Source organism: Pongo pygmaeus, chromosome 1, assembly GCF_028885625.2.
Source record: "Pongo pygmaeus isolate AG05252 chromosome 1, NHGRI_mPonPyg2-v2.0_pri, whole genome shotgun sequence".
NCBI lineage: Eukaryota > Metazoa > Chordata > Mammalia > Primates > Hominidae > Pongo > Pongo pygmaeus.
Genome location: NC_072373.2, coordinates 193819562 through 193834437, shown reverse-complemented (window position 1 = coordinate 193834437; position 14876 = coordinate 193819562). Strand labels below are relative to the sequence as shown.

The 14876-nt window shown below is 35.2% G+C and overlaps 1 protein-coding gene across 3 annotated transcripts in view; it reads right to left on the bottom strand.

The window, feature by feature from the left end:
• Positions 1–14876, bottom strand: part of GRIK3 (glutamate ionotropic receptor kainate type subunit 3) — a 237973-nt gene that overhangs the window by 96099 nt on the left and 126998 nt on the right. The window lies entirely within an intron of this gene.

The following is a 14876-nucleotide window of genomic DNA, read 5'->3' as shown; positions in this document are numbered from 1 at the left end:
AAATACTTCCTTGAAGCTTTTTTAGCTTAAATCAGCCTTTAATATCATACTAATGGTGAAAAACTAGAGGCATTCTCATTAAAGAAAAATAAGAGGCATGGGGGAGGATTCGCACCACACCATTAACCAATGAAATAAGAAAGAAAAATAATTTAGAGGCACAACATTTGTAAAGAAATAAACTCTTATTTGCAAATGATATAAAAACCCTTAAAATAATTCCTAAACATGAAAACAAGTAAGAGCTAGTAGGAGAGTTAAGTTAAATGACCAGTGAGCACAAATTAATAGTGTTTCTTCATATCAGTGACAATCAGTAAAAAAACTTAATAGCAAATGAATTCCTTTTACAATATCAGCAAAAACATTAAATAACTAATAATAAACCAAATAAGAAGTGTGCAATTCCCGTTTTATTTATTTATTCATTTGAGATGGAGTTTCACTCTTGTTGCTCAGGCTGGAGTGCAATGGCACAATCTCTGCTCACTGCAGCCTCCGCTTCCCAGGTTCAAGCGGTTCTCCAACCTCAGTCTCTCAAGTTGCTGGGACTACAGGCACATGCCACTACACCCGGATAATTTTTGTATTTTTAGTAGAGATGGGGTTTCACCATGTTGGCCAGGCTGGTCTGGAACCCTTGACCTCAGGTGAGCCACCTGCCTTGGCCTCCCTCCCAAAGTGCTCGGATTACAGGTGTGAGCCATTGCACCGGGCTGCAATTCCAGTTTTAAAACATGACAAAAACAGGCTGGGAGCAGTAGCTTATGCCTGTAATCCCAACGCTTCCGGAGGCCGAGGCAGGAAGATGAAGATTGAAGCCAAGAGTTCAAGATCAACTTGAGCAACATAGTGACACTTTGTCTTTACAAAAATAAAAAGAAAAAAAAAATAAAAAATGACCAAAACAAATAAAAAAACACCTTTAATGAGAGATATAAACATAGCCTTAAGTGAAGAGGCATGGTGTGTTTCTGAATAGTAAAGTTCATGTGTAGAGGTGTCAGTTTTTCCAAATTAATTTTTCAGTTTAATTCCAATCAGAATCATGAAAGGATTTTTCTTTTCCTGATAAAATGACTCTAAAATGTATCTGGAAGACTAAACATGAACTAATGACCAAAACATGTTTTAGAAAGAATGAGAGGTGACTCGTACTGCCAGATTTTAAAATATATCATTAAGCCAAATAATTAAATTCATGTTGTAGTAGCATATGAAAACACAGATAGATCAAAGGAACAGGATAAAAGCTCCCATAAAGAGACTCAAGTAGAGATAAGTATTTAAAACATGAGAAAGATGGCTAGTTCCAATCAGTAAGTAAATGAATTATTCATTAACTGTGCTGTGACAATTATTCAATTACTTGGAAGAAATTTAAGTTAGAATTCAATCTTAATCTAAAATAAATTCCAGATAAATTAAAGATTAATGGCAAATGGGTAAGGGGAGGAGCAGATAAAATACTATAAAAGTACCAAAAAAGAAAATATAGGTGAATATTATACAATATTGGGTAGAGGAGGTCTTTCTAAGCCTTTCAAAAACTTCAGAAACCATAAAAGAAAGATTGATAGCTCCACAAAAATAACATAAAACTTCTACCCATTAAAAACTATAAACAAAATTAAATTACAAACACAAACTTGAAATAAATATTTGTAACATATGTGGGAGCATAAAGATGGGTGCTCTTATTTTATAAAAAGCACTTAAATTCTACAAAAAGGAAAAATACTCCCATAGAAAAATGTGCAAAGGACAAGTATGAACATTTAACAAAAGAAAAGAAAATAATACAAAGGAGCTATTAACGTATGAAGAAGTGTGCAACGTCCCTAATAATTAAAATAAATTCAATTTAAACCAACAATGAGATACCATTTTTTGCTCATCCAGTTGGTGAAGATACAAAATAAACCATGGCTCCAGCTTTGGTGCGGGAATAGTTGTTTAGAAAGAGACACCTGTTTAACTGTGGGTGGAGGGGGAAATGTATACCCAGCCTGTTGAGATCGACATTAGAAACTTACCAAAAGCCCTAAAAACGTCCACACCTGTGACTCGGGACTTTGATATCTAGAAATGGACTCCAACAACAACAGTGGGCATATGGATCATGTATGGGGAAGGAGATCTAGGGACGTTCAACCAGAGAAATAGTAAACTATTGTCTATGTATTTACATATAATCACAAAAATTTAATGACACAGGAAATACCCATGATATATTTTTAAGTGAACAGTGAGGGTTTCTGGCAGAGGTGCAGTACAATTCCCTTTAGAAGAGGAAGAAGAAGAGGAACTTATGTCTTTAACATAAGAAGACATTTCTTGTTTTGTTCTTAATGCCTTTCTATATTTTTTCCAATTAAACCTTTATTATTTTTAATAATTGATTTGGTTGAGGTATTATTACATTCTACAGGATTCACCTGTTTTAAAGTGTACAATGATTTTTAGTAAATTTACTGAGTTCTATGACCGTAAGCACAATCCTGTTTTAGAACCTTCCCATCACCCAATAGGAACCCCCGTGCCCATTTACAGTCAATTATAGTTTTCATCCCACTCCCAGGCAACCACTAATTTACTTTTTGTCTTTTCTGAACATTCATATAAATGGAATCATGCAATAGGTGGTCTTTTGCATCTGGCTTTTTGCATTTCATGTGCTTTTGCGGTTCATCCATATTAGTGTTACGTATCAGTACTTTATTCCTCTTTATTGCTAAATAATATTACTTTGTATAGATGTACCACATTTTATTTTTCTATCCACCAGTTGATGGGTATTTGGATTGTTTTAATTGTTTTGAAAATTCTAAAAAGTAGTGGTTCCCAGTCTCTCGTCTGGCATATGACAAGCTTGAAAGTGGCCACTCTGTCCTAACAACCAGTGAAAGCTGAACAAACTGAAAAATCAAGAACTCTTCTTAGATCTGTAAGAGAAGTGAGGTCACAGTGCAAACCACTGCCCCCAGAATTGGAGAGATAGGTAAATAGAGAGAATTACAAATTATTGGAGCAGAAACCTCCATGGGAATTGGTGTGCAGGCAGGAAAACCGAAAGTGTAATTGACTAGTTGCTGGAGGCTCAGTGTGGATAAGTCTGAGAGACAAAAACCTCAGGGGAGGCCTTCACTGGGCCCCCACGCTTTTGTGAGTTTTACTCCTGGAATTCTACCAGGTTCTTAAGTGAATATTGGAGAAAAATCCCCATGTGCTTCTGGTAGTGGAAGGGGAAAAGGAATCATTTCAAAATATGCCAGAGCATTCTGTTCTTTTTAACAAGGTTTGTCCTCGGGGGAAACTAGTTAGCCAGAGCCCAACCTGCTGGGGTTTCATGAGAGACTAATTGACCTGGTGGAAGGGAAATACTCAACTCCAGCCCACCTTAGCCATCCTATTCCATCTACACGTGTGTGTTGCGGGGGAGGTGGGGGAGAAGCACCTGTGAAGTTCACAGCCCAGGGGCACAGGCTCACCAAAAGACTGAGACGTAATCATAGCACTGTAGAATGCGTCCCCCTCTCCCCACCCCTTACCACTAAATCACTAAAGGCCTTATTTTCAGCAGTTCCTTTTACCCAGTGCATCATGTCCAGCTATCAAGAAAAAATTACAGGGCATACTAAAAGGCATAAAAACCGTAGTTTGAAGAGACAGAGCAAGCATCAGAACCAGATTCAGATATGGCATGGATTTTGGAATTATCAGACCAGAAATTCAAAACAACTATGATTAATATGCTAAGGGCTCTAATGGATAAAGAGGAGAGCATGCAAGAACAGATAGGCAAAGAGATGGGAATTCTAAGAAAAAAAAAAAGAAATGTTAGAGATAAAAAGCAAAACAAAACAAAACACTGTAACAGAAATGAAGAGTGCCTTTGATGTGCTTATAAGTAGACTGAACACAGCTGAGAAGTGGGTCTCTGAGCTTGAGGATATCTCAATAGAAACTTCCAAAACTGAAAAGCAAAGAGCAGAAAGACTGGAAGAAGAAAACAGAATATCCAAAAACTGTGGATGTAAAAATGCCTAATGGAAATGCAAGAAGGAGAAGGAAGAGAGAAATGATCAGGAGAAATATTTGAAACAATAACGACTTTCCTCAAATTAATGTCAGACACCAAACCACAGATCTAGGATCCTTAGAGAACACCAAGCACAAAGCAGGAAATATGTCCCCAAAATGACACTGAGACATATCATTTTCAAACAATAGAAAATCAAAGATCAAGAAAAAAATCCCAACAAGCCCGAAGAAAAATACGTCTTATCTATGGAGGAAAAAAGATAAGAATTACATCTGACTTCTCTTCAGAAACCATGCAAGCAAGAAGAGGGTGAAGTGAAATATATAAAGTATTGAGAGAAAATAAAAACCAACCTATAATTCTGTATCTTGAGAAATTATCCTTCAAAAGTGGAGAGAAATAAAGACTTTCTCTGACAAACAAAAATCAATGAAATTTGTTGCCAGTAGATCTGCCTTACAAGAAATATTAAAAGATGTTCTTTAGAGAGAAGGAAAATAATATAGGTCAAAAACTTCAATCTACATACAAGAAGAACACTGAAGAAAGAATAAGTGAAGGTAAAATTTTAAAAAATGTATTTTTCTTATTCTTAATTGACAATAGTTTGTTCAAAATAATAATAGCAACAATGTATTCATAAATATTCACTTATATGGGCTTACATATGAGCAAAATGAATGACAGCAATGATATAAGGATGGGAGGGAGGAATTAGGATTATTTTGTTACTATAAAATGCTAACACTACCTGTGAAGCAGTATAACATTATTTGAGAATGAACTTGGATTAGTTGCATATGTATATTGCAAACTCTAGGGCAACTACTAAAAAAAAGTACAATTGACATGCTAAGTGAGGAGAGGAAATGAAATGATAAAATATGCTCAATTAAAATCATGAAAGGCAGAAAAGGGTTGGAAGGCAAAAATAGAAACAAAGAACAAGGGCAACAAATAGAAAACAGTGACAAATAAGGTAGATATTAATCCAATTATATCAATTCTCATTTTAAACATCAAAGGTCTAAATGCATCAAGTAAAAGAGATTGTCAAAGTGGATCAAAAAACAAGATCCAACTATATGTTGTCTACAATAAACCTATTTTAGATATACAGGTGCACATAAAATAAAAGTAAATGAACAGATGAAAAATTTATTCCTGGAATGCAAGGATGGTTCAAAACAACTGATCAATGTAATACATCATATTAACAGAATAAAGGAAAAAAATGTGATCATCTGAATCAATGCAGAAGCAGCATTTGACAAAATTCAACAACTATTCATGATAAAAGACACTCAACAACTAGGAACAGAAGGGAACTATCTCAACGTAATAAAAGCCATTTATGAATAGCCCACAGCAAATGTCATACTCAATGGTAAGAGACGAAAGCTTTTCCTCTAAGATCAGTGACAAGGCTAGGATGTTCACGTTCACCACTTCTATTAAACATTCTACTGGAAGTTCTATCCAGAGCAGTTAGGCAAGAAAATTAAAAAGAAGGCATCCAAGTTGGAAAGGAAGAAGTAAAATTATCTGTCTGCAGATAATATGGTCTTATATGTAGAAAACCCCAAATATTTTACAAAAAATCAGTTAGAGCTAATAAAATTTGGCAAAATGACAGAATACAAAGTCAATACACAAAATCAGTTGCATTTCTATACCTAACAATTAACAATCTGAAAAGGAAATCACAAAATAATTCCATTTCTAATAATCTCACAAAGGACAAACTACTTAGGAGTTAACCAAGGAGATGAAAGACTTGTACCTGTACAATGAAAACTACAAAATAAAATGGGGAAATGATTTAAATAGACATTCCTCAAAAGAAGACATATAAATGGCAAGCAGGCATATGAAAAGATGCTCACATCATTGATCATCAGAAAAATGCAAATCCAAACTACAATGAGACATCGTCTCACCTCAGTTAAAATGGCTTATATCCAAAAGACAGGCAATAATAAATGCTGCTGAGGATGTGGAGAAAAGGGAACCCTCATACCACGTTGGTGGGAATGTAAATTAGTACAACCACTTTGGAGAACAGTTTGGAGGTTCCTCAAAAAACAGAAAATAGAGCTACCATATGATCCAGCAATCTCACTGCTAGATATATACTCCAAAGAAAGGAAATCAGTATATTGAATAGATATCTGCACACCTATGTTTGTTGCAGCACTGTTCGCAATAACCAAAATTTGGGAGCAACCTAAGTGTCCATCAACAGATGAATGGATAAAGAAAATGTGGTGCTTATACACAATGGAGTACTATTCAGCCATAAAAAGAATGAGATCCTCTCATTTTCAACAACATAGATGGAAATGGAGGTCATTATACTAAATGAAATAAGCCAGGCACAGAAGGATAAACATCACACGCTCTCAAACCAAAACAATTGAAATTATGGAGATAGAGAGTAGAAGGATGGTAACTAGAGGCTGGGAAAGGTAGTGGTAGGCTGGGTGGGGGGAGGTAGGGGTGCTTAATAGGTACAAAATAGATAACTAGAAAGAATTAATAAGAACTAGTATTTGATAGTACAATAGGGTGACTATAATCAAGAATAATTTAATTGTACATTTAAAAACTAAAAGAGTGTAATTGGATTGTTTGTAACACAAGGATAAATACTTGAGGGGATGGCTACTTCATTTCCCATGATGTGATTATTGCATATTGCATGCCTGTATGCCTTACAAGAAATATTAAAAGATGTTCTTTAGAGAGAAGGAAAATAATACAGGTAAACATCTCATGAACCTCATAAATATATACACCTATTATGTGCCCACAAAAAATAAAATTTAAAGTGTAAAAAACCCTTCAAAACATTGTTGAAGGAAATTAAATAAGACATCAATAAATGTAAATACATCCCATGTTCATGGACTGGAAGACTTAATATTGTTAAGGTGTCAATACTGCCCAAAGTGATCTGCAGATTCAATGAAATCCTTATGACATTTCAATGTCAATGAAAATCCCAATGACATTTTTTTGCAGAAATAGGAAAACCAATCCTAAAATTCATACGGAATTGCAAAAGAATCCAAATAGCCAAAAACAGTCTTGAAAAAGAAGAACAAAGTTGGAAGACATTTCCTGATTTCAAAACTTACTACAAAGCTAGAGTAATCAAAACAGTGTGATACTGGCATAAAGACAAACTATATATAGAGTCCAGAAATAAAACCTCACATGTATGGTTAAATGATTTTTGACAAAGGTGCTAAGACTACTGATGGGGAAAGGATAGTCTTTTCAACAAATAATGCTGGGATAACTGAATATCCACATGTAAAAGAATGAATTTGGATCCTTATTTAACACCATATATAAAAACTAACTCAAAATGGATCAGAGACTTAAATGTAAGTCCTAAAACTATAAAACTCTTAGAAGAAAACATAGAACAAAGGCTTCATGACATTGAATTTGGCAATAATCTCTTGGATATGACACCAAAGGCACAGACAAGACAAGAAAAACAAATTGAGCTTAATAAAAAATTTCCAAAAAATTGTGTATCAAAAGACACTATCAACAGAGTAAAATGCAACCTATAGAATGGGAGAAGATATTTGCAAATCATACACCTGATAAGGAATTAATATCCAGAACAGATAGAGAACTTTTAAAACTCAAAAAAAAAAAAACAAAAAATAAACAACCCGGTTTAAAAATATATAAAGGACTTGACATTTCTCTAAAGAAGATTTACAAATGGCCAATAAACATATAAAAAGATGCTCAATATCACTAATAATTAGAAAAATTCAAATCAAAACTACAGTGAGATACTACCTCACTGTACTATCCATTAGGATAACTACTATATAAAAAAAGAAAATAAGTGTTGGGGAGGATGTGGAGAAATTGGAACCTTTGTGCACCGTTGGTGGAAGTGTAAAATGGTAAGCCACTGTGGAAAACAGTATAGTGGTTCCTCAAAAGATTAAAACTAGAATTACTATATATCTAGCAATTCTTCTGGGTATATACCCAAAGGAATTCAAAGCAAAGACTCAAACAGATATTTGTACATCCATGTTCATAGCAATATTACAATAGCTAAAACATGGAAGCAACACAAGTGTCCATTGATAGATGGATGAATAAGAAAATGTAGCACAGACAGATGAATAAGCAAAATGTGGCATAGACACACAATGAAATATTATTCAGTCTCAAAAAAGAAGGAAATTCGGACATATGTTACATCATGAATAAACATTGAATACTGTATGATTCCACTTAAAAAATTCACTTTTTTATTCACTTGCTAAGTGAAATAAGCCAGTCACAAAAAGACGAATACTGTATGATTCCACTTATATGAGGTACTTAAAGTAGCCAAAATCAGAGAATCAAAAAATAGAACGGTGGTTTTCAGGGCCTACAGGAAGGGGGGAAAGTGAAGTTATTCTTTATGGGTATAGAGTTATAGAGTTTCAGTTTTACAAGATGAAAAAAGTTATGGAGATGAGTGGTGCTGATGGTTGCACAACATTATGAATGTATTTAGTACCACTGAACAGTACACTTAAAAATGGCTAAGATGGCAAATTTTATGTTATTTGTATTTTACCACAATAAAAAAGTAAATGAATGAAGACATGCCATCCTAATATCAATCAAAAGAAAGTGAAAGTAGCTGTATTCAGACAGAGAAGACTTTGGGTCAAGGAACTTTATCAGAGAGAAAGAGAAGCATTACATAATGATAAAGGGGTCAATTATCCAAAAAGACGTAACAATCATTAATGTGTATGTGCTCAAAAGAGAGCATCAGAATACATGAGGCAAGGAAAAAGGGATGAATTTACTATTCTACTAGGAGACTTCAACACCCTTTTATCCGAAATGGACTGATCCAGTTGACAGAAAATCAGTAAGGTTATAGTTAAACTCAACAACAGCCTCAGTGAATCAGATGTAATGTATGTCTATAGACTACTTCAGTCAACAACAACAGAATACACATTCTTCTCAAGCTCACATGGAACATTCAGCAATATAGACCACATTCTGTCCATAAAGCACATCTTAACAAATTTAAAAGACTGGAAATCATATAATGTCTACTCTTAGACCACCATGGAATTGAACTAGAAATCAATAACAGAATGAGATCAGGGAAATCCCCAAATACTTGAAGATTAGGCAATGCTCCTCCTCCCCCTCCTGCTCCTCCTCCTCCTCTTCCTCCTTCTCCTCCTCCTCCCCCTCCTCCTCCTCCTTGTCTTGCTATGTGGACTCAAACTCCTCTGCTCAAGTGATCCTCCCACCTCAGCTTCCAGAGTAGCTGGGACTACAGCCACATACCACTGTGCCCAGCTTAAACCATATACTTCCAAATAACACATGGGTCAGAAAAGAAATTTAAAAATATTTCAAACTAAATAAAAATGAAAGCATAACTTATCAAAATTTGTGGGATGCAGTGAAAGCAGCACATAGAGAGAAATTTATAGCACTGAATGCATAAAATAGAAAAGAAGAAAGATCTAAAATTAATAATCCAAGTTTCTACCTCAGGAAACTAGAAAAAGAGGAGCAAATTAAATCCAAAGTAAGCAGAGGAAAAGAAATAATAAAAATTAGATCTGAAATCAATGAAATTGAAAACAAGAAATCAATAGAAAAATATCAATGAAACCAAAAGCTGGTCATGTGAAAAGACAGACAAAATTGATAGGCCTCTAATCTGGCCAATTAAGAATAAAAAAGAGAGGATACAAATTGTTAGTATCAGAAGTGAAAGAGGGGACATCTCTACAGATCTCATGGCCATTAAAAAGATTATCGAGGAATATTAATAACTCTATGTCCACTAATTTGCTAACCTAGATGAAATGAACGAAACACAATTTGTCAAAATTAACGCAAGAAGAAAGAGACCATTTGAATAGGACTCTCTCTATTAAAGAAATTGAATTAATAATAAACCTTACAAAGCAGAAAGCATCAGGCCCAGATGGGTTCACTGGTAAATTCTACTAAACATTTAAGAAAGAAATAATACAAATTCTCTACACTCTATTTCAGAAAACAGAAGCGGCCTTGTTTCATTTTACAAGGCCTGCATTACTCTAATACCAAAACCAGACGAAGACATCACAAGAAATAAAACTGCAGATCAATATCTCTTGATACAGATGCAGAAATTCTCAACAAAATGTTAGCAAATTGAATCCAAAAATGCATTAAAAGAACTACATAACACAAACAAGTGGGATTTACCCCAGGTATGCAAGGCTGTTTCAAGATTTAAAAATCAATTAATGTAATCTATTATATCAATATCAACAGGCCAAAGAAGAAAAATCACGTGATCATATCAACAGATGCAGAAAATGCATTTGACAAAATTCAACACCCCATTAATAATAAAAACTCTCAGTAAAGTAAGAATAAAGGGGAATGTCCTCAACTTCATAAGAATATTAATAGCAGAATACACATTCTTCTCAAGCACATCTACAAAAACCCTACAGTTGACATCATACATAATAGTGAGAAACTTGAAGCTTTCCCGCTAAAATCAGGTACAAGGGAAGGATGTCCCCTCTCCCACTGCTTTTCAACATCACACTGGAAGTCCTAGCAAATGCAATAAGACAAGAAAAGGAAATGAAAGAAATTCAGATTGGGGAGGAAGAAATAAAACTGTCTTTGTTTACAGGTGACACGATCCCCTATGTAGAAAATCCACATGAATCAGGAACAAAAGAGAAAACTACCTCTTGGAACTAATAAGCAATTATAGAAAGGTGGCAGAATATACAGTTAATACGCAAAAGTCAATTGCTTTTCTATATACCAGCAATGAACAAATGGAATTTGAAATAGAAACAAGACTACTTACATTAGCATGCAAAGAAAAGAAACACTTGGGTTATAAATCTAACAAAATATGTACAAGATATATTTGAGGTAAAACTCACAACTCTAATGAAAGAAATCAAAGAATAACTAAATAAATCGAGAGACCTTCAATGTTCATGGATAAGAAAAGTCGATTATTTTCAAGATATGAGTTTTTCCCAAATTGATTTATAGATACAGTGCAATCCCAATCAAAATCTCAGCAAGTTATTCTGTGGCTATAGACAAACTGATTCTAAAGTGTACATAGAGAGGCAAAAGACCAGAATAATCAACACAATATTGAAGGAGAAGAACAACATTGGGAGATCGACACGGCTCAACTTCAAGACTTGCTATAAAGCTATAGTAATCAAGACAGCGTGACGTTGGCATATAGACAGACAAATAGATCATTGGAACAGAATGGAGAATTCAGATACAGACCCACATAAATAAAGTCGACTGATCTTTGACAAGGGAGCAAAGGCAATACAGTGGAGAAAAGATAGACTTTTCAACAAAAGGGCTGGAACAACTGGACATCCACATGCAAAAAAGCATCTAGACACAGACCTTACACCCTTCACAAAAATGAACTCAAAATGTATCAGAGACCTAAATGTACAATGCAAAACTATAAATTGCCAAACTTGGGTTTGGCAATGGCTTTTTAGATATAATACCAAAGGCATGATCCATGAAAGAAATAATTGATAAGCTGGACTACATTAAAATTAAACTTTTCTGCTCTGCACAAGACACAGTAAAGAGAATGAAAAACGAAGCCACTGACTGGGACATATCTGATGATGGACTACTTTTTTTTTTTTTTTTGAAACAGGGTCTTGCTCTGTTGCCCAGGCTGGTGTGCAGTGGTACAACCTCGGCTCACTGCAACCCTTGCCTCCTGGGTTCGAGTGATTCTCCTCTCTCAGCCTCCTGAGTAGCTGGGATTACAGGCGTCCACCACCACATCCGGCTAATTTTTGTATTTTTAGTAGAGACAGGGTTTCACCATCTTGGCCAGGCTGGTCTTGAACTCCTGACCTCAAGTGATCTGTCTGCCTCGGCCTCCCAAAGTGCTGGGATTACCGTGAGCCACACGCCCGGCCTGATGATGGACTATTATCCAACATATGCAAACCACTTTTAAAATTCAACAATAAGAAAACAAACAACCTTATTAAAAAGTGGGCCAAAGACCTTAACAGAAGATATACAGACGGAAAATAAGCATATGAAGATACTCCATATTATATGTCATTGGGGAAATGTAAATTAAAACAACAACAAGATACCACTACACATCTGTTAGAATGGCCAAAATTCAGAACACTAGCAACACCAAAGGCTGGCAAGGATGCAGGGCAACAGGAGCCCTCATTCATTGCTGGTGAGAATGCAAAATGGTACAGCCACTTTGAAAGACAAGTTTTTCAATTGCTTATGAAATTAAGCATACTCTTACCACGCAAGCCAGCAATGGCACTCCTTCATATTTACACAAAGGAGTTGAAAATATGTCCACACAAAAGCCTGCACACGGATGTGTACAGCAGCTTTATTCATGATTGCCCAAACATGGGGGAAACCAAGATATCCTTCAGTAGGTGAGTGGATACACAAACTGGCTACATCCAGACAATGGAATATTACTCAGCACGTAAAAGAAATGAGCTATCAAGCCATGAAAAGATAAGGATAAAACTTAAGTGCCTATCACTAAGCGAATGAAGCCAATGTGAAAAGGCTACAGACTATATGATTTCAACTACTGACATTCTGGAAAAGGCATAACTATGGAGGTAGTGAAAAAAGCAGTGGCTTCCAGCAGGTGGAGGAGGGAGAGATGCATTGGTAAAAACACAGAGGATTTTTAGGGTAGTCAAATGATTCTGTATGATACTATTATGGTGAATACATGTCATTATACATTAGTCGAAACCCACAGAATGTACACCACCAAGAGTGAACCTTAATGTAAACTATGGACTTTGGATGATGATGGTGTGTCAGTATAAGTCCATTCATTGTAACAAATGTACCTCTCTGGTGGCAGATGTTGATAATGGAGGAGGCTATGCATGTGTGTGGGCAGGGGGTATATGGGAAATCTCTGCGCCTTCCACTCAGTTTTTGCTGTGAACGTAAAACTGCTCCAAAAAATAAAATCTATTAAAAAGAAAAAAGCGTAACGTTTTAACACGTGAACACATAACTGTGTCCCTTCCAGAGTACTCCAGCATGCTTACAGTTTGTAACACTTAAGTGTGTATGCATGTGCATCCACACAGGTGTGCATCGACATGCCGAGCACGTGCATAAAACAAGACAAGAAGAATTCGTACCAAAAGTTAAGGGTGGTTTTCTCTGAGTGGTAGGCTCATGGGTAAATTTAATTTCCTTCTTTGTGTTTTTCTGTATTTTTAAAAAGTTCTGCAGTGAACATGTGTTACATTTCTCATCAGAAAAGCCATCGTGATTGTGTGTATGTGTTTAAAGGGAAATAAATGATCAAAATACCATATGACCCAGTAATTCCATTTCTAGGAATATAAATTTAGAGAAAGTTGGAGATATATAAACACAGTTATGGATAAGGTTTTTTTACATAATATTGAAAAAAATAGAAACAGCTTAATGTCCAAAAGCAAGAGATTACTCAATATATTAAAACCCACCCATATGGCAGAACAACTTGTAGGCATTATCAATCAAAGCATAGGATGATACGGTACAGTGACTGAAATTGGATTCAAAACGTGGGAAGAATTTTACTCACATGATGCAAAGTGAGTACAGATGGGGCAGAAGAGGCCATGGGTTTTGCTGGGGCCAGATGAGGGGCACATGCTACTCTATGTGTGTATGGCAGACATTCTCCGTAATAAAATATTCCTTAAAATCATGATATGAATAAGACGAAAATAACAAATCATGATGTTGCAATCAGAAAAGAGACACAATTAATACTACTTGCAGATGATTATTATGGTTCTCTTAAAAACACAAGAGAATCAGGGGAAAACCTAGCAGAAAGCAAACAGAGAGCTCATCAAGAGGCCATCATACAAATATAGAAAAACATATAGCCTCCCCACATAGCAGCAATAAACAGCAAGGAATTATAGGGGAAAAAAAGAGACCCTACTCACAAAAGCAACAACAAAAAAATAAAATACCTTACCATAAATGTGCAATTCCTATATCAAGAAAACTACAAAACTTTACTAGAGGACATAAAAGAAGACTTGAATAAACGGAGAGACATAACTTACTCCTTGGAAGGGGTGGCTCAATATTGTAAAGATGTCATTTCTCCTCAAATTAATTTATAAATTTAATGCAATTCCAAATAAAATAAAAAAGGACACACCAGAAGGACACACACTAAAATGTTAACAGAGGTTCTTTCTAGAAAGTAAAAAGATAATGGATTGCTTTTGCTTGGTGCTTTTTTTTTTGTTTTCCAAGCCCTCTGCATTGAGATAGAGCTTTGGCAATAAGAAAAAAAAAACAAAGCTTTAGCGAAATGTTCTTACAGAATACTTAATGGCAGAGAAAATTTTCATCCTCTCCCTGCTCCCCAATGCTACAAAATAATATTACAGTATGATAATTATTTATCAAACAAAAAGCATATTTACAGAAGAAAGACTGGAAGGATTTGTACCAAAATGTTACCAGTGAATATCTCTGGATAGAAGTTTATGGATAATTTTTATCTTGTTCTTTGTGTTTTCTTGATTTTTCCAAAATTATTTGCAACAAGTATGTATTATTACTTCCAAATGTGAAAACAAACACACAAAAAACAAAAAAAGCCTGGAAAGAGGTCTGGTTATTACAGATCTGAAGAAAGATACCTCTACCTATCCCAAATGGGGATAAAAAGTCAGGGGACAAAGCCATCTCCATAGGGCTTCACACCCTCTTCCTG